The 20,366-nt window shown below is 36.8% G+C and overlaps 1 long non-coding RNA gene and 1 pseudogene across 1 annotated transcript in view; both read right to left on the reverse strand.

Moving 5' to 3' along the window:
- The window catches only part of LOC141501374 (uncharacterized), a 40,506-nt gene that overhangs the window by 515 nt on the left and 19,625 nt on the right, over positions 1–20,366 (reverse strand). Inside the window, exons 2-4 of the long non-coding RNA XR_012472220.1 lie at positions 19,380–19,476; positions 19,062–19,172; positions 18,402–18,503 (exon numbers count right to left, since the gene is read on the reverse strand). This is a non-coding gene — a long non-coding RNA (uncharacterized LOC141501374). The remainder of the gene's footprint in view (positions 1–18,401; positions 18,504–19,061; positions 19,173–19,379; positions 19,477–20,366) is intronic.
- On the reverse strand, positions 11–11,150 carry LOC141503313 (guanine nucleotide-binding protein G(i) subunit alpha-3 pseudogene; annotated as a pseudogene).

The raw sequence follows: 20,366 nt of genomic DNA on the forward strand, positions 1-20,366 counted from the left end.
CAGTGCTCACAATTTTGCCTGGGGTTTGATCTTGTTCACTTTCAGTAGGGTAAGCAAAAATAGAAATATATTCTGAAATATTTTCGTCATGTGGCTACTTATACTAGCTGCCCTGCAGCATGTCAACCATGAAATTTATTCTTCAAATTTCTTTCTAACATTTACAACTTGAGCTTTGACTTGCAGCACAACTGATTCCTTTTCCACAATTCATGTTTTTTTTTCCTTTTCTCTCCTAAAGTAGTTTCAATTCACTTGTACAATTCCCTCCCATTTTTTCCTGTTTGAGAATCAAACACTTAAAGGTACAGAAATATTAGCTTCCCAACCCATATGGTAACCACTGTAGTAACTAACTAGTGGTCTTTTCTAAATGGGGCCTGCACTATAAAGTATAAGAAAGGTAAGCAGCATCAAAAACACCTTCAGGTGATAGGGGAGAAGCAAGATAGGGAAAGGGGATTACTTATTTATTTGGATTTAAGTACCTTATCTTTGTTTACATTATCTTTTTTGACATTAACTGTTAGTCTTTTTTAATATTGATGTTTTTCTTTATTTAAGACATTATTTTGGGTGGGATAGGGTAGAATTTAGTTAAGAGAAACAGCTCTACCATTTTCCTGGGAGTTTATTTGTTACCTTAAAAAATAGCAACATTGAAACAACTTTGGTTTCCTTCCTGATGAATTCATTAATAAAAAGTAGTATTTCATTTTAAAATAAATACCTAGTCATTTCTGGAACCATGGAAAAGGATGGTCTGGATAAAGAGTAAAGGATCAGGATGGGTAAAATCATAATAATGAAATTTTCTAACAAAGAGACCTGGGAATGAATCTGTGCTTATTAAATTAAAGTACAGCCAAGGATCTGGAGACAGGTGAGCAATCTAGGACCAAGGCACATAAAGACAGTGAAATCTTAAATAAATAAAATTTTAAGGGGGGGGGCAGCTAGGTGGTGCAGTGAATGGAGCACCAATCCTGGAGTCAGGAGGACCTGAGTTCAAATTGGCATCAAACACTGAATAATTTCCTGTGTGACCTTAGACAAGTCACTTAACCCCATTGTCTAAAATAAATAAAATTTTAAAAAATAAAATAAAGACAGTGAAATCAGACAGGTCATTAGAAGCCAGGAGGACATAGTAACTCAAACCAAAACAGAAAGGCATAGCCATTACCTAGGAGAGACAATTTCTACTAGACATGAGTGACTTGAATTAGGCCAAAAAAAAGCTCAGTCAGAATTTCCTCAACTTCTGAAGAAAAAGAGGAATCCTTTCTTGAGGGAAAGATTTCCTCCCCATCCCCACCCCCCAAATAAAAAGGTATCAAAGAGGAAAAGGTTTATGACTGAGATTTTGTGTTCACTATATGTTATTCTAAAATTTGTAAAGATATATCTACTGAAGCTAAAGCACATGAGAAACTCCTTTCCAAAAAAAATTTTTGATAGTCGAAAATACAGTAATTGTGGTAAAACTAATACAATGTAAGAAGAAATGAAATTACATTTACTATGTGCCAAATATTGATGTAGCTATATTAGATTTGTATTTGTATCAGATCTGGTTTTACAACTTATTACCTGTGTGACCTTTAACAAGTGTGTTCAAAATGTATCTTTTTCTGGTCCTCCTGACAATCCATTCCTTACTAGTCAGTAGAGTAAGTTCGTAGACAGTTCAAAGGAACAATAGCAGAAAGTAAGATTGCAGAAGTGGAACTTGAAGTGACATACAAATCTCAAAGATCAAAGGAGTATAATTTACAGAAAGTATCATGTATTAACCAAAATTCACATCCTGGTAATACATGCTAAATCAGGAAATGCCTTCTAGACTTTGCCCTCAGAACCTCTTTGTCCTATCATATGTAAATCCCAGGCAAATTCCAGGCAGCAGACTGACCAAATGGTGTTGATAAATTTGAGTTGATATGGATATGTTAACTTTAAAGCTTTACTGACAACTTCAATATGATTTGAATATGTTAATGACTAACCCCATGGTGGCATAGATAAGAGTTAGTCTCTTTCCCAAATAAAACTTATCAAAATGAAACCTCAAATTCCTGCTTCCCAGAACTCATTTTCTTAGGTTCCATGCTGCCCAGTGCTCCCAACTCTAATCTGTGGTTAAGTGAGTCATACTCTTTACCTCCTCACCCTCCATTATCTTCCTCACACTTCCTGCCTTCCTTCACCAATCCATCCTCAATCCTCTTGCCATCTGGAACCAAGCCCCTTTGGCTGCTTGTCTCTCTGCTTTCTGTGCGTTTGTCCCCATACCTTCTGTAGTTATCAAAATATGACTACAATCCCATTTCCCGATGCTATCATGCTCGATCATGATAAACCAGGTGTGCTCATTTTCATTTCTTAATTTCATATTAATTATCTATTCAGTAAGTCACTTTACTTCTATGGGTCTCAGTTTCCTCATCTGTTAAATGAGGAGGGTTTTTGCTGAAAGAAAGGAAACAGAATTCAGGGCATTTGTAGTTAGAAAATGTAAAAGCAGCATTCAGATTAAACCTAGTCAAAAGTATCTTATTTTTCAGCATCTAATTCACAAATGACTGACATGAAAATTTAAAGTTGGTAGTTGGAAAACCTAATTACTTTCTGAGAATCCAAGACCTGATCAAAACCTCCTCAGAGTCAGATAGTAAAGGGGGACCCAGAACTTGCCTAGTGAAGTCAAATCTAATCAGACATTCTCATGCTATACAATTCTTTTTTTTCTAATTTTAGATATATTATAGTTTTAGAGACATGCATGATTCTTCTTAGTATGTTCATAATGCACCTGGATAACCTGATCTAGAGTTGTACACAGGTCATTAGGACAAAGAACTGAGCAATTCTATAAAGGTCTAGTGGCAAGTTTGCAGTCAGATGCCTACTAGCTGTCCTTATATTTGAACAATGAGTTCCCTTGCAAACTGTTTCAAAATGTCTCCCTTACTGTCTTACACATTTCCTAAAAAAACACTTAATTGATTTTTTTATATCACAATTACTTCACCTAATTAATTCCCTCTAATACCCCAGAGTGAACTACCCTTTACAGCAAAGAGAAACAGTTAATCAAAGCCAATGATAAATGACTGTGTCATAGTAAATGATAACTGATTGTGTCATTCAAATCCACAGACCCACATCTCTTCAAGGAGAAAGGGAAATATATTTCCTCCTGGCTTCTCATTAGTCAAGATTGGTAATGACAATTCCTCAAAGTTTGACTTTTTGAACTTTTTATTTATATTATTCTAGTCACTGTGTATATTCATTTTCTGGTTTTACTCACTTTATCCTGCATCAGTTCATGCAAGTTTTCTCAAGCTTCTCTAAAACCCCCATTTTCATCATTTTGTATGAAGCAACAATATTCTATTGCATTACTATGTCACAAATTGTGAAGAAATTACTTCATTAGTGAGTACCCACTTTTTTTCTAGTATTTTGTTTTCAGAAAAGAACTCCTATGAATATGTAAGCATATTAGCAACTTTCCAACAGATTTTTACTTCCTTGGAGGTATACACTCAGCAATGGAAACTGCTTCATCCTTTAACATCTCTGAACAATAGGATCAGAGACTGAGAGCTGGAATCAATCTTAGAAATCACTGAAATTCCTTATTTTTATACATGAGGAAATTGAGATTTCAAAAGGTCAAGTACCTTATTAATGGTGACACAGGCAGTCAGTAATAAAGCAAAACTCAAACTCTGAACCACTGACTACAAATTCAGTCCTCTTTCCTTCTTATCACATTGATAGGATGAGCTGTTTTGCCTCAACATGAATTAGGATGTTGGCATTCTCTTTCATTTCATTCTTTATATTCAGTAGAATCTTTTTTTATCTGCTTTTTAAGCAAATCTGCTTTTAAGAGGTAAAAGTGAACACATTTGTTGGCAAGCACACACACACACACACACACACACACACACACACACACACACACACACACTCAGGTCTACACACTTAAACATCAGTTTATATTTCCAAGCAAGTTCAAATAAGGACAGTTTTCCCTCCAGAGTGATTGATAGGCAGGTCATTAAATGGTGTTAACATTTCAAACAAGTTCAGCCAAAGAATGCTCTGTTTACCAGAGAAGAGGCCAAACATAGCCTTTGCTCAGCTTCCTCTCCTAATGGTTCAGATTGAGAGTTCTTCCAAGCAGCCAAAATGACTCGGGTCAATGAAGCTTTAACAGCTTTACAACTTTCTATCTTTCTGAGCTTAACCAAGTAGAAAACAAGAGACATGCTGTACTGAAGGAAGGAAGACAAGGATATAATACTATGTTTCCCCTAGTGTCCTTCCTGGCTAGATGAAGTTCAGTAATTAATTCCAAAGAACCATGGTGACTCACTACCCTGAACTACTAGAGACTCTGTTAATCACACACACACACACACACACACACACACACACACACACACAGATGTTACCCAGGCAATGTGTTTATGCACATATGTGCGTATAGATGCATATGCATGTGTTTATATATATTACACATATGCATGTACATATACATATATTTCTATAAATTTTGATGAAATTAAACAGAGCATGTCCCTTAATTTAAAAGAAGTACAATGTTTATGTATACAATGTAGATGATATATGTACATATATGCATGCATATATATATATATATATATATATATATACACATATATATATGAGAAAGTCTGGCAAAGTAAATAGAAGACTCAAGAACTAGCCGTGGACCTAGGAAGGCCTGCAATCAAGTCCTATCTCTAATTCATGCTAGCTATGGAGCTACAGCTAATTCACCCTGTATGCCTCCAGGGCAACTTTCCATGACTCTAAATTATAAGCAAATTGCCAGTCTTCTATCAATGGGATTTCCAGACCAATAAAATAACAAATTCTGACACTTTTTCCCTATCTGCCCCACAAAATGCATTATATTGTGTGTATGCACACATATGTATGGGAATGTAAATGGATTTAAGGGTAGATATATATAGGAATATCAATATTAAAAAGAGCATAGATAGATATATTATTTTTTGGATGAGACCTATAATTTTATTAACATAGTAAACTCCTAATAAGGATAGTCCTTCTACCAATACAGATCAATGAGTACTCCATAACTTAGTCTCAGAGAATTATCTGTAATCCTAGGTTATAAATTGCTCAGAATCACATATCTCTTTTGTGTCAAGAGGTAATCCTTGAATCCAGATCATCCTAACACACTAAATCTCTTGATACCTAAAGCCAGTTTTCTAGGCAAGATAAGAACATTTTGCATGAGATTGTCCCAATTGATTGAAATAGTGCCGCTTATGACAATCATGCTTGTGTGAAAGGCAGAGTTGGTGCTAAAACTTTGGAAAGAAGAAACATTCTTCTTCATTCCTTCTTAGTTCCAGAACCTATACAGGGTTAGTTTCAAGGAGAAAGTTAAGTTCTCTGGCAGATCTGTAGAGAAGACTGGTTCTTCAACATATCACTGATTTCCAGTTTGCCTCTCTAGAGACTCCACAAGGATGGAAACAAGACCTCTTTTGTTTGGGTGAGATCTCATCTGGCTCCCATTTAAAAAGTTTATTCAATCTTTATATATTCTGTTATACTCTATCCTTTATAACTTCTATAGTTCTCTTTGCTATCCATTTGTATACATAGGTTTACTTTTTGTTTACTATTTGTAATGGTCTTTTGTGTAGCCAGAATGGGACCAAGTCACTAGGTGAAAACTGGGGGGCACCTTGCCCTGCTTAAGAGAAAATAGCTCAGAAATCAGCTTTTTGTTCTGAACAAATGTTGCACTAGATCAGTAGGATTTTAGGTGATTGATAAAAGCATTTCTCTCAGAGAAGAACAGAGCAGATAGCCTAATGATCCCTGCTCCCTAAGGCAAAAAATCTTATTATCCCTTAGAAAATGGCAGCAAAATCTCTACAATATCTTTCAGTGCCTACCTTCAAGCCATTTGTCCATATCTTTAGACAATCCATGCAAAGTACACATCTTACATAGATAAAAGATATCTTACACATATGATATGCTCAAACACATACACACACACATTATTTACTTGAAAGTTCAAAGTCAATTCTACCATTGTAGAGATGATATTCAGCATACAGCCTGTTGTCTAAACAGACTGCTATGTTCAAAATCAGTTTCCTGTAGATACTGCCAATGTGTCTCAAGCTCAACAGGTCCTTTTAGTTGTCTCTTTTTAGAAGCTCAAGTAAAACTATATTTTATCAATGCAATTTATCCATCTGGAATAAGAAGGCTACAAAAGGATGACTATAAATTCCGTCAACATAGCACAGCATGAAGAAAGTAAATTGATTTCCATTCATTGTCCCTGAAAGCTGATTTCCTTGGAAAAGAGACAAGTTTAGATACAACCTTGGTAAAGACTAAATTGAAATCACTTTTCTGTTGTTATGCAGTTGGAGTAGTTATCAATAACCATTTTTCTCCCTTTCTACATGAGAAGCTGTGAATGAAAGAGATAGGTAAATAGGTAGACAGACAGACAGACAGATAGAAAGGTATAAAGATAGATGATAGATAGATGATAGATAGATAGATAGATAGATAGATAGATAGATAGATAGATAGATAGATATAGATAGATAGATGTGTTTATCTGTACTAGACACTTTGCTAAGTATTGGGGATATAAATAGAAAAGAAAGACAGTTTTTGCTTTTAATATGCATACCTTCTTCTTAGGGTAACAGCATATGTAAGTAAGGAAGTTTGACCATGGAAGAGTTTTTTGTTCTTAGAAGTCACAGGGATAGTGACTATAATCACAGGCAATTCATATGCCCTTTCCAGAAGCAATGGTACTCCTGATTTGGTTACTGCTATTAGAGCAAAAGATGGGAAATGGATGTGGGTGTGGCATGAGGAAGTTAGATTTGGGGAGACAGGGAAGAAAGTACCAGCATGCTGGAAGTTAAAAAAGCATTGGAAGCACAGAGACCAGCTGACATAGGTGGAAGGGCAAGGTGGGCAGGCAGATGAAGAAGAAACTATCATGATGCCACCCAAAGAGAGTCCCAAGATCAGTTCAAACTTTTATTAATTGCTGATGTCACCTGTGAATACAAGAAGTATGTAACCACTAAAGGGTTTCATACCAGAAGCCCAATGAAATTCAATATACACTGTAAAGAGACTAAGAGAAATTTGGGAAACTAAGAAATAGTTGTTGTACCCAATCTCAGTGTGTCATTATATTGTTTGGTATAACATTGTTATTTAAAAGGAAGTACCTAACTGTGAATACTAAACATTGTCTAGATATACAATTGGGAAAAAATGCTATCAAAAATGTACCTAGGGGCGTCTAGGTGGTACAGTGGATAGAGCACCAGCCCTGGAGTCAGGAGGACCTGAATTCAAATCCGACCTCAGGCACTTAATAATTACCTAGCTGTGTGGCCTTGGGTGAGCCACTTAACCCTGTTGCCTTGCAAAAAAAAATCAAAAAAATGCACCTAACTCACATAAAAACCTCTAAATGTATGTGAATATTTCCCTTTAGTGTTTTATGGCAACAAAGTGAGTGTTGAGGACAGAAAAGTTAAGGCAAAATCCATTGACTTCCATGGGAAAAAAGAATCCCCAATGTTATGACACTTTACTCAAATGTCATGATAATGTAGCAAAGCCCTTCCTTTGTCTGCCTAGAAAGTTTATTGGATATGTTAATTTGAAGTTCATTGCCTTGCCTGCCCTTGCATCTCCAGAGGTTGGCATAAACCCAACCCTGGCAACTCAGTATGAGCAGGATTTGAAGATTATTCAGACAATTGAACTCCCTGATGAAGATAATGACACAGCACAAAGCCAGTGTAATAAATGTTTATTGATTGACTAATTGTAAGGGAATGAAGCTAGCTAGAGTCTAGGGTCAGAGGTCTTTTTATAGGGAAAAGTTTATCCTGTCAGAGGTAACTTATGGTTTCCATTTTATTATGTGCTTCGTCTTGTGACATCTCTGGGATATTGAAGGTTTCAGAGTGAACTTAAACATATACATAAACACACACACACACACATACACATATAATTCAGGTTTTGGACTTGTAATGAGTCTCAAATGTAAGACTACTGCAGTCACATCACAATACTAAGCAGTGAATATTATTTGTCATTGTTATTACCATTTCCTTTTCACTTATATCTTTTTTTAGGGTTTTTTTTTTGTTTTTTTGCAAGGCAGCAGGGTTGAGTAACTTGCCCAAGGTCACACAGGTAGGCAATTATTAAGTGTCTGAGGCTAGATTTGAACTCAGGTCCTCCTAACTCTAAGGCTGGTGTTCTATCCACTGTGCCACCTAGCTGCCCCACCATTTATATATTAATAAAGTTGTATTGCATATATCTTTCCTTTTTAAAGAGCATTGTTTGGAAGAGTAAGAGAATGGATTCTAGTCCCAGCTCTGCCATTAACTAGTTGTTCCATGTTAGGTGTATCTCTGTGCTCTTCATTTGTAAAATGGAGATCTGGTGCCTATAGATTAAATTATTTCTAAAGTCCTTTCTATCTCTAAGATTCTATGATATAGAAGAGGAAAAAAGGCACTGTCCTGCTCTCAGGGAATTTAGGCTTGTACACAAATAAGGTAGTATGTGTGATAAGTAAAAGAGAAAGATTGAGACAAAGGGTTCTAAGAAACTGAGAAGAAAGAGATCATATTCAGAAAGAGAAAAGGTTTCAGTTTGGAGAAAGTTGTACCTGAGTTAGGTCAGCTTTGATGAGAGAAATTCTGATGGAAAAGGTGTGGAGGGAAGGTGTTCTAAGAATTAGAAAATGCCTGGGGGGGGTGGGGGCAGCTAAGTGATGAAGTGGATAGAGCACTGGCCCTGGAGTCAGGAGAATCTGAGTTCAAATCTAGCCTCAGACACTTAATAATTGCTTAGCTGTGTGACTTTGGGCAAGCCTGCATGAATCCATGGAAGTAGAAGGATACAATATAAAATCCTGAATTAGCTAGAAATTCAGTTTTTATTTGTATTTGAGAATATATTAGGGAAACATATTAGAGAAGTAATCAGGGAAACCTCCTGAATTACAGGTACTGTGACTTGGCACAGAAAAATTTGCATTTTGTGATAGTATAGGAAAAAATCTCTAATATTATTGCATCTTAGATATTATGGTAGTACTTTGAACAGTATATTGACATAATCGTCATTCAAAAATTCCATGACAGTCAAAATAACATAAAATAACTTTTAAAAAGTGGTGTTAATATTAAATTTGGACCATGCCAAGTTTAAAACAAAGAGTTTCCTATACAGCAGAATAATTGCAAGATGAGCTGGTTGTTTCATGTGCAAAGAGGTAGGATTTCTTAAATTTTGTTTTTAAATAAAATTATTTTTACAAATAAAATAAATTTTAAAAAGTTATACACTTGACTGGAAAAATTTGTTAAATGGACTAGTGATGGATTTTTTTTAGATTTTTCAAGGCAATGGGGCTACGTGGCTTGCCCAAGGCCACACGGCTAGGTAATTATCAAGTGTCTGAGGTCAGATTTGAACCCAGGTACTCCTGACTCCAAAGCTGGTGCTCTATTCATTGTACCACCTAGCCGCCCCAAGTGATGGCTTTTTAAAAGAGGAAAAAACCAAAGTTACATATTGAAGTCCTGGAATGCAGCTTCACATTTATAACAGCCTGAAGTATTTGAGATTATGAAATCCCAATTGTGATAATCAAATCACACTTTGAAGACTTTGAAGCTATTCCATTTCTAGTGTCTTATTTCAGCATGACATGCCAGTTAACAGATATCCCTATTATAGAAGATTGTGTTGAAGTGTGTTAAGATTCCTCATGCTGCTGTCAACCTATCCCCTTCACACTGGCTGCTATCCCATGGGACACCAGAAGTCTGGTTCTCAATGCTCCAGACAACATCCACTTCACTTAATAAAGCCCCCATTCCTTTAAGCTTTTTTTAATGATGACATCTACAAAACCATTAAAAGTAAACTGCACATTGTTGATGTCTGTGGCCCAAGTAAAGTGGGATCAGGTCTCCTTAATATTTTTCCTTTCATTTAGATCTTCAAATAGACATTAACTGATGAATTTTGCTACCTTTCTCCTATAGAAAGAAGGGTACAGATTGAGACATGGGTTTTTTTTAACATGACCGGCACAAGGATCTGCTTTGCTTAACTATGTCTGTTTGTTAAAAGAGATTTGGTTTTCTTTCTTAAGAAATGGAAGAGGACATTAAAAGAAAACAAAGACATTTTTATTAATTGAAGAGTTAAAAAATTAAATTGACACTGAACATATATGGCTACCTTTTCATATATTTTAGAACCTCTATATTTTAGATTCTGAGAGGTAGTGGGCTTCTTTAGTTTTTTTTTTTTTCAGAAAGGCTATTTTTGTTCAGAAAGAGAATGATTGATGTGTCTGAAAAACATCTGTTGTTACAAATGCTGTCAGTTTCATACTTTGATGTGTTCTGTTCATCTCTTCATCTTCAAGTGTGCTGAAATTATAATTACTGTCATACCTTCAAAACAGTATCCACTCTTTTCATTCAGCTTACTGACCACTCCACATCAAACAACTTGAAATACAGGTCTTTGAAGATGAAATGAGTCTCCCTCCACTATACCTGTGTTTTTTATTCTCATCTGGAAGACATCTTGTGATTTGGCTGGTTTGGGGTAGTCCATCTAAGTCATTTAGGTAATAAGTTGTTAAGTCATTGAGATTATATTTCCTTGACCTGATGAAGCAGGCTTGCAACGTGAAATCTTGCTGTAATTATTTAATTTTTCCTTTTGGTTCTGGAATTACTACCCCCACCCACTTCAGCACTGCTAGTTAAACCAGTCAAAACATTAAATATGATGTTATTGCTCCTCTTCAAAATGAAGGATCAATAATAACCAGTTAAAACAAAAAATTTCTGAGTAACATCAGCTTTAGAAGCTTCTTTATCATTCTATAGCATTTATTCTACTCCATAATATTTGCAGTGTTTCACTAGCCTTTTTCAGGAATTATTTTCATCTTGTTTCATGATAAAATTTTTACTGGATTTTCCAGTGCTGAACTGCAGCAATTTCACCTCTCTGGTCATTTTTTAACCATTATTTGACCCAATGATTTGAGGTGGGAGGGAAACTATATTAAAGATGACTGGTGGCTGAACCAAAAACGATCTCCCACTCGGTAGGCAACAGGATAAGTAGAGGAGCAAGGCCCTTCACCTATTCTCTCTCTCTCTCTCTCTCTCTCTCTCTCTCTCTCTCTCTCTCTCTCACACACACACACACACACACACACACACACACACACACACACATACACACACACCCTCTCTCTCTCTCACACACAAACACACACACACACACACACACACACACACACACACACACACCACTTGAGATTCTACAAGCTTTCACTTGGTAAATGTGAAAAAAATCTATTTCCTTTCACCCCAATAGTCACAGCACCTACAAGTATATATTGGCAAAGAGTATGTTCCTGAACCACAAACCCAACTTCAAATTCCTGGATGCCTCTTCTGTTTTATGTTTCCTTTCCTGAGCCTATATCACAAAAATTGAGATTGGAATATGAACATTTCCAGTCCAGGAGTCTGAGAAGTCAACGGGTTCTTCAGTAGACACCAGTTGTCTAATCGGAGGTGCTTTCTGAAATCACATTTTTCTCAGGCGAGTTCCTATCCAATCTTATTCAAGTCCTACTCATATTAGTTGTATGACTATGGATAAGTCACTTAACTTTCTCAGTGTTTCCAGTCAATAATTTGAGCATGTAATTTACAGGTTTTTGCCAGTTCACATTCCAATAAAATCATAATTCCATGTTTTGTTTTGTTTTTTAATGTTCTAGATAAATTGGTGTCCCATTACCATAGCATCCAAAAGGCCATGGTTACCTTCAGAAAGAGATGAGACTCTGGATTTGTGCTTCAAGTTAAAATAAATATCATGTTTAATTGTAATATCTATATCACTGAAACTACTAATAATGATCCCTATTATGTGTTTGATGATGGAGAGCTCATAGCAGTTAGAGAATGACCAAATCCAAATAAGGGACTTCAAACTTCAAACTAATATTCTTTGCATTGCTAACAGTGACCTCTTGTGGTTAACATGGATATTGATAACAGTGACTAATTTCACCTGTCTTACCTTTCTGGTTTCAGTTCAATTCAAGCCCCCCACCAATCAAAGGTACTGTGACATGTTCTAGCAATGCAAAAAAAGATACAGCATGACATATCAGACACATAGAAAGTCTGTGAGTCAAGAAAATCTTGGTTCAAGTCCTAATTCTGATACATATACAGGCTATGTGACTGAGTCAGTCACTTTACTCCTACAATGGATTAAATTGAATTGAAATCAGGTACCTTTCTATGGTTCAAAGGTTCAAAATAGGTTCTATATATGTACTGAAAGAGAGCATCCCCTAAACAAGTGATTCTCATAAATTATTGTGCTTCTAACAAACAACTAGGGTGATGATCAACTATGATGGACTTGTTCATTTCAGCAGTACAATAATAAAAGTCAGTTTTAAGACAGTGGAAAATACCATCCATATCCAGAGAAAGAACCATTCAGCTTAAATGAAGAACAAAGCTTACCTTCAATATTTAAAAGTTGTCATATATTATGTCCATTTTTTTCTCTCTAATGTTTTCTTTCTTCCCTTTGGATATGATTCTTCTCTCACAATATGATCAATATGTATCTATTATCTAGCATGGTTATAAATATAGAGCCTATAACAGATTGCTTTCTATTAGGGAGTAGATGAAGAGAAGGAAGAGAGGGGAAAAATGTAAAACTCAAAATCTTGCCAAAGAAATTGGTAAACACTACCATTTCATGTAGTTGAAAAAAAAAACAAAATATTAAGAAAAAAAAGAAAAACATATTAGAGAATCATCTCAGATCAGCCTAAAACTAGAGACACATCTGCTTTCCTCTTTGAGGACTTTTAAATAGACATTAATTATAATGGTGGAAAAAAATTATTTTACTTTTGTTTTTCTTTTTCATCCATAGCACTGTTTTGAGAGTCACCCATATGCAAGTTTATACAATTTTCAATATAGCTATTTCTATCTCAACATGTCCTCTTCAAGAACCATCAACCTATACCAATGAAATCACAGGTTAAAAAAAAGACATCATCAGTTGGGTCCTGGGGATACAAAAACAAACAAACAAAAAATGGAGTTTATAAATTCACAGGAAGATAGGACATTTACAGTAAGTGTGATATAAAGTAGAATAAGAGAAGGACAAAGGGAAGTCTGTTGACAAGAAATAAACACTTAACTCTATGCTTGGCACTCTGCTAATAACCACTGGCAAGATTCAATTAAAGTACAGTAAGAATTTGTTAAGCTCCTACTATGTGCAAGTCATCATAATGAAACTAGGACTACAATAAGGAAAAAACATTCCTTGTCTTCAAAATACTCAAATTCTAATTGGAGAACACTAGATAGATAGATAGATAGATAGATAGATAGATAGATAGATAGATAGATAGATAGACAGATAGCTATAGATATAGATATAGATAATGTAGATATAGATGTAGATAGAGACAGAGACAGAGACAGAGACAGATAGAGATAGAGATAGAGATAGAGACAGAGATATATCATATATACATATATATATACAAAGATAAACAGAAAACAGAGAAACTCACATTGTGGTCATCAAGGAAGATTTCACAGAGAAAATGATAAATATTCTGAAAGGAGAAAATAAAGGATAAAGAAAGTTGCATTCAGGGGCAGCTAGCTGATGCAGTGGATAGAGCACCTACCTCTCAGGAGGACCTGAGATCAAATTTGGTCTCAGACAGGTAATACTTAGCTGTATGACCTTGGGTAAGTCATGTAGTCCCATTGCCTTACCAAAAAAAAAAAATAAGAAAGAAAAAGGAAAAGAAAAAGAAAGGTATATTCGAGGAGGGAGGGACAGCATTTGCAAATTCACAGAGGCCAGAGATGTTTGGAACACAGTGTATAAGGGCTGTCAAAAATGAATAAATTTAACTTACATTTCTATAACAAGTGACTGGAAACTCCCCTATTTCATAAATCCTCTTATTGATGAAATTAGGGAACTGGGGAGGGAACTGTCAAAATACTAGAGAATTCCTTGGTAATCAAACCAATTAGCATTTGAAGAGGTCTTTAGAGATGACTCCTTTAACAGTAAAACAAGAGTCATCATTTTTTCCTAATTGATATTTTATCTTATTTTTCCTAATACATTCTATGAAAATTTTTCAAAATTCATCCACAAGCATATTTATAAGCTATATAATTTCCTTCCACCCTTCCTTCCCATGCCCCTCCCCTCAGTGATGAACAACCTAGGGAACATTGTACATGTATATTTGTGTTTAATATGTTTACATATTAGTCATTTTCTGTAGGAGGAATTAAGAGTAAGGGAAAAGAAAGAAAACATGAGATAGGAAGGAAAAACATAAGAGAAATTTTTAAAAAATGAATATAGTGTTCAATCAGACACTATAGTTAGTTTTGTTTTGTTTTGGATTTGGATAGCATTGTTCTTTACAAGGTCTCCCAGGTTTGTTCTAATCTCTGAACTGCTGAGAGGAGCTGCATCCATCAAAGTTGATCAACTCACAATGTTGTTGTTAATGTGTACAGCATTCTCTTGGTTCTGATCCCTTTGCTCAGCATCAGTTCCTGTAATTCTTTCCATGCTTCTCTAGAGTCTGACCATTCATGGTTTCTTTTTTTTTTTTTAGGTTTTTGCAAGACAAATAGGGTTAAGTGGCTTGCCCAAGGCCACACAGCTAGGTAATAATTAAGTGTCTGAGACCAGATTTGAACCCAGGTACTCCTGACTCCAAGGCCAGTGCTTTATCCACTACGCCACCTAGCCACCCCGATTCATGGTTTCTTATGGAGCAATAATATTCTATAACATTCATATACCATAATTTTTTCAGCTATTTCCCAATAAATGAGCATCTCCTCAATTTCCAATTAAAAGAGTCATCTTCTAATGCTATCAAAAGACCTGCAAGGAGGGTGACAAGAGCGGATCATGTCTTAGGCACTCTCATAAATCTTCAAAACTAAATTTTCGAGAGACAGAACCCACAGAGGGACCCAGTGAGGCAGGTCTCCTACTCAAGGTAACCTGGAAAAGAACAGAAAGGCTCTGCTAACCGGGGTTGGAGGGGGCGGCCCACCAGAGGAGTGGCCGGCCAGAGCGAAAGAACTTCAGCCTCCTAGAGGCAGCCCCAGGGCTCTGGGAACCGCAGCTCACAGCGGCTGGGGAGTTTCCTGAGCTATGCCCCAGGGAGCACCGGGTACAAATTGGGGGAACAGTGGGGGACCTCTGCCACAGCAAACACATGAAGTCCAGCCCTCAGGGCACACAGCCAGCAGAATGGCCACTGCATTCCAGATCCAGGAAACATAAGCAGGCACCCCCAGGGCATGAGCCCATTGAGCTGAGGGAGGGGAGTGAAGAGAGACTGCCAAGCTCTGTCCTTTGCCCCTGGAACAGGACTCTGGGGATCTGAACACATTCAGATCCTGATCACAGTCTAGGCACCCCCCCATAGAACAGCAAGGGTCATTCACAGACCAGATGGGAGGACAGAGCCTCACACACTGAGACCCTTGTGGGAATGTCCCAAAAGCTCAGGAAGCAGCCCAAAAACAGGCTTAGGCTGGGAAAATGAGCAAGCAGAGAAAAAAGAGGAACACCATTGAGAAATACATTATCTATGATCCCAAGAAGGATCAATATTCTCAGTCTGAAGATGAAGAAACACAAGCTCCTGCATCTAAAGACTCCAAGAAAAACAGAAATTGGGATCAGGCTATGACAGAGCTCAAAAATGACTGAAAATCAAATGAGGGAGTTAGAAGAAAAACTGGGAAAAGAAATGAGAGAGATGCAGGAAAAACATGAAAATGAAGTCAGCAGCCTAGTCAAGGAAATCCAAAAAATGCTGAAGAAAATAACATGCTAAAACCAGCTTAGGTCAAATGGATAAAACAGTTTAAAATGTTATTGAGGAGAAGAATGCTTTAAAAAGCAAAATTGGCCCCAGAATGGAAAAAGAGATAAGAAAAACTCTCTGAGGAAAACAAATCCTTCAGACAAAGAACAGAACTCAGGGTGAGTGATGAATTTACGAGAAATCAGGACTCATTACTTCAAAACCAAAAAAATGAAAAATCAGAAGAAAATGTGAAACATCTCATTGAAAAAAACAACTGATATGGAAAACAGATTTAGGAAAGATAATTTAAAAATTATTGGAATACCTGAAAGTCATGATCAGGAAAAGAGCCTTGGCATCATTTTCAAAGAATTACTACAGGAAAATTGCCCTGATATCCTAGAAGCAGAAGGCAAAATAGAAATAGAGAGAATCCACCAATCCCCCAAGAAAGAGACCCCAAAAAACCAACCCCTAAGATTATTATAGCCAAGTTCCAGAACTCCCAAGTCAAAGAGAAAAATATTACAAGCAGACAGAAGAACACAATTCAAATATCGTGGAGCTGCAGTCAGGATCACACAGGACTTAGCAGCAACTACAGCAAAAGCTCATAGGGCTTGGAATATAATATGCCGGAAGGCAAAAGAGCTTGGAATGCAACCGAGAATCAACTACCCAGCAAAAATGAACTTCCTCTACCAGGGAAAAAGATGGACCTTCAATGAACCAGGGGAATTTCAAATGTTCCTGTTGGAATGGCCAGAGCTGAACAGGTTTGATCTTCAAATACAGGACTCAAGTGAAGCATAAAGATTGGAGGAGAGGGGGAAAATATTAGGGACTTAATGATGATGAACTGCATGTATTCCTGCATAGAAAAATGACACTGATAATACTCATATGAACCTTCTCAGTTAATAGAGCAGGTAGAAGGAGCTTTTATAGTTGAAGCACAGGAGAAAGCTGAATTCGAAGATAAAATATGGTGTAAAAATGGAGTCAATAGAAAAAAGGGAAATGTAATGGGAGAAAGAAAAAAGAAGAGTGGGAATAAGCCAAGATATTTCAAATAATAAGTTTTTTCTTTATTTCAATGAGCTATTGCAATGATATGGAAGGGGGAAGACAAGGGGGAATGAGGAAATCTTTGCTCTCATCAGAGGTGGCTAGGAGAGGAAACAGCATATATACTCAATGGGGTATAGACATCTGGAGTAAGAAGGGGGCAGGACAGGGGGAAGGGAGGGATGTGAGTGCTGGAGGAGAGGATGGACCATGGGGGGGGAGTGGTCAGATAAAACACATTTTCTTTTTTACTTCTTGCAAGGGACTGGGATTGGATGGCCTGTCCAGGACCACAGGACCAGGTGGATGCTGGGCCTAAGGGGTGGTAGGGGGACTCAGAGCCTCTTGGCCCCAAGACCAGGGATCTGTCTGCTGTGCCACTCAGCTACCCTACAGCATAGTCAGAGTGAAAGGAAAGAGAAAATATAGTACATGGTAGTGGAGAAATACAAAAGGAGGGAGTTGCAATCAGCAACGGCAATGGTGGAAAAATATGGAAGTAACTTTTGCGATGGACTTATCATAAAGAATGTGATCCACCTGCAACAGAGTTTTTGGTGTTGGAACAAAGACTGAAGCACATTTATTATTATTATTATTATTATTATTATTATTATTATTATTATTATTATTATTATTATTATTATTATTATTTGGGGTGGGGTACAGGGCAAATGGGGCTGGGTGGCCTGCCTGGGGCCGCATAGCAGGGTGATCGTTGGGTGTCTGAGGCCAGATTGGGACCCGGGAGCTCCTGGCTCAAGGGCCAATGCTCTGTCTGCCACCCAGCCACCCCTACTATTATTACTATTATATTTTATTTTGGGTCTTTTTTTTCCTTTTTTTTTTTTTTGGTTTTTGCAGGGCAGTGGGGTTGGGGTGGCTTGCATGTCACACAGCTGGGTGATTGTTGGGTGTATGGGGCCGGATATGGGCTCGTGTGCTCCCGGCTCCAGGGCTGGTGCTCCATCCACTGTGCCACCTAGCCATACCTACAGTTATTACTATTATTTTTTTTATTTTATTTTGTTTCTTCTCCCCTTTACTTTATTGCTCAAGCGAGTCTATATTTTGGGGGGAGGGGATATTTTGTTAACTCTTAAGCAAGAATATTTTATTAATATATAAAAAACATTATTTATACAAAATGAGAATAAATAAATATTAAATATTTTTAAAAAGACCTTCAAGGAAGGGCATCTAGGTAACACACTGGTCCTGAAGTCAGGAGGACTTCAGTTCAAATCTGACCTCAGATACTTACAAGCTGTGTGATCCTGGATAAGTCACTTAACCATATTTGCCTTACATCCAAGGCCATCTCCAATCATCCTGATTCATATATGGTCACTGGGCCCAAATGACTCTGGAAAAGAAAATGAGGCTGGTAACTTATCATAGCACCCCCCTCCCCCTCACTCAAATCCAGTTCATTTGCATGTCATGGTATCACCCATGATGTCATGGTCTTCTTTGAAATGAAAGACAAGCATCAGGCCTTCAAGGGACAGACTCTCCCTTTGATTGAACCAACTTCCTTCCCCCTCCCCCCTCCTCCTCCTGGGCTCCCTCCATCTCTTTCACACCTTGCCCCCTCCCCATCCTATATAGGAGATTGTACCCTTCTCTGATTGTATAAACCAGAGGTAACTTTTTGGATCACACTTCCCAATGGACATTACTATTTAAGTTAGAGAATCTGCCCTTGGGGAGGGCAGATAATAGGAATAACCTAACCCCCCCCCCACAACTCCTCCCTTACCCTTCTTCCAGCCTCTACTACATATTCTTCTCCTCCCACTGACACTAGTGTCATTCAGGTATGAGGCAATCCTTAGCACCTCCCCCACCTTATTCCAATGTAGACAGCATACCAGGATCCCTATAAAAGCTTTGCCCTTCCTCTCTGTCATACTATTCTTACCAATCCAGTTGCAAGCATGACCTTGTAGATGGTTTTCTCTCTTCTTAAACTTTATTCTGCTGCTCTCTTAACAATCCAGCTGTAAACAGGATCTTGCAACTATCTTCCCCTCTTTTTTAAAAAAAGAAAAAAATTCCTTTACTTTTCCACTTTCATTTTTAGTATATGTGTTGCCAAAGTGAACATGACTTTTCCACTTTCTTAAAGAACTTTGTGAATATACTTATAACCCTTTGAAGTAACCTATGGATTAAAGTTTATGCCTTACACTTTTGGGTCAGAGAGCTGTGTGATTTCTTCACTAATTGACAAACTCACATTCTTTCTTAAGTCCTCAGATGATCTTCCACTCAGCTTCATAATGACAAGTCTATTTGGTATTGTCCAGTAGGGAACTGACAATGTCAGAGGAGCTCTGTAAATAGAAAAAGGCAGGATGTATACAGAATTGGGAGTTATCTACATAAAGATAATAATTAAATCCATGAAAATTGATGAGCTAGTTAAGAGAGAAAGATTAGAACCAAAGACTCAGTCTCGAGGCAAACTCTTATTTGTATAACAAGCCATGAAGAAAGATCAAGCAAAGGAAACTATATAGCAAAGAGGTGGAGGAAGGAGAGAACAATGCTTCCTAACATTTATAAGGTACAGTAAGATTCCACAAAGCAGTATAACTTAATAAGATTAATTAATATTAATTAATAACATAATCATTTATATTGTTTATTTTATATTATGATATATAATAAATATTGTATATTATATTATTTATATATTCTATAACAATATAATTACATAATTATATTGTTATATAATATAATTACTTAATAAGATTCTCAAAGCAATTCTGTGAGATAGAATATATTATTATCCCTAATTTACAGATGAGAAAACTGAGACTGAAAAAGATAAAATGATTTGTACAGGTCAGTAAGAAGAAAGTTCAGGGAGGAGAGAGTAAGGAGTTGAAAGTAAAATGCTGTAAAAAGAACAAGAAGGATAAGGAATAAGATGAAGAATAAGGAATTCAGTGATTATTAGTAACAAATAGAAGAGTTTTAGCTGAGTTATAAAGTTAGCAACCTAGAGTACAAGATGTTAGAAATTCAGTGGAAGCAGAGAATGCAGGCAAAGAATGTAGTGTCTCCTAGAAATTTGACTGTGAATTGGGGGGAAGAGTTATTAAAAGACAACTTGAAGAGATGATAATGTCATCAGTCAGTCAAGAAGCAGTCATTAACTACTAACCGTGTGGCAACCACTTTGCTAAAAAACTGGAGATATAAAGGCAAAACCAGTACC

Source organism: Macrotis lagotis, chromosome X, assembly GCF_037893015.1.
Source record: "Macrotis lagotis isolate mMagLag1 chromosome X, bilby.v1.9.chrom.fasta, whole genome shotgun sequence".
NCBI lineage: Eukaryota > Metazoa > Chordata > Mammalia > Peramelemorphia > Peramelidae > Macrotis > Macrotis lagotis.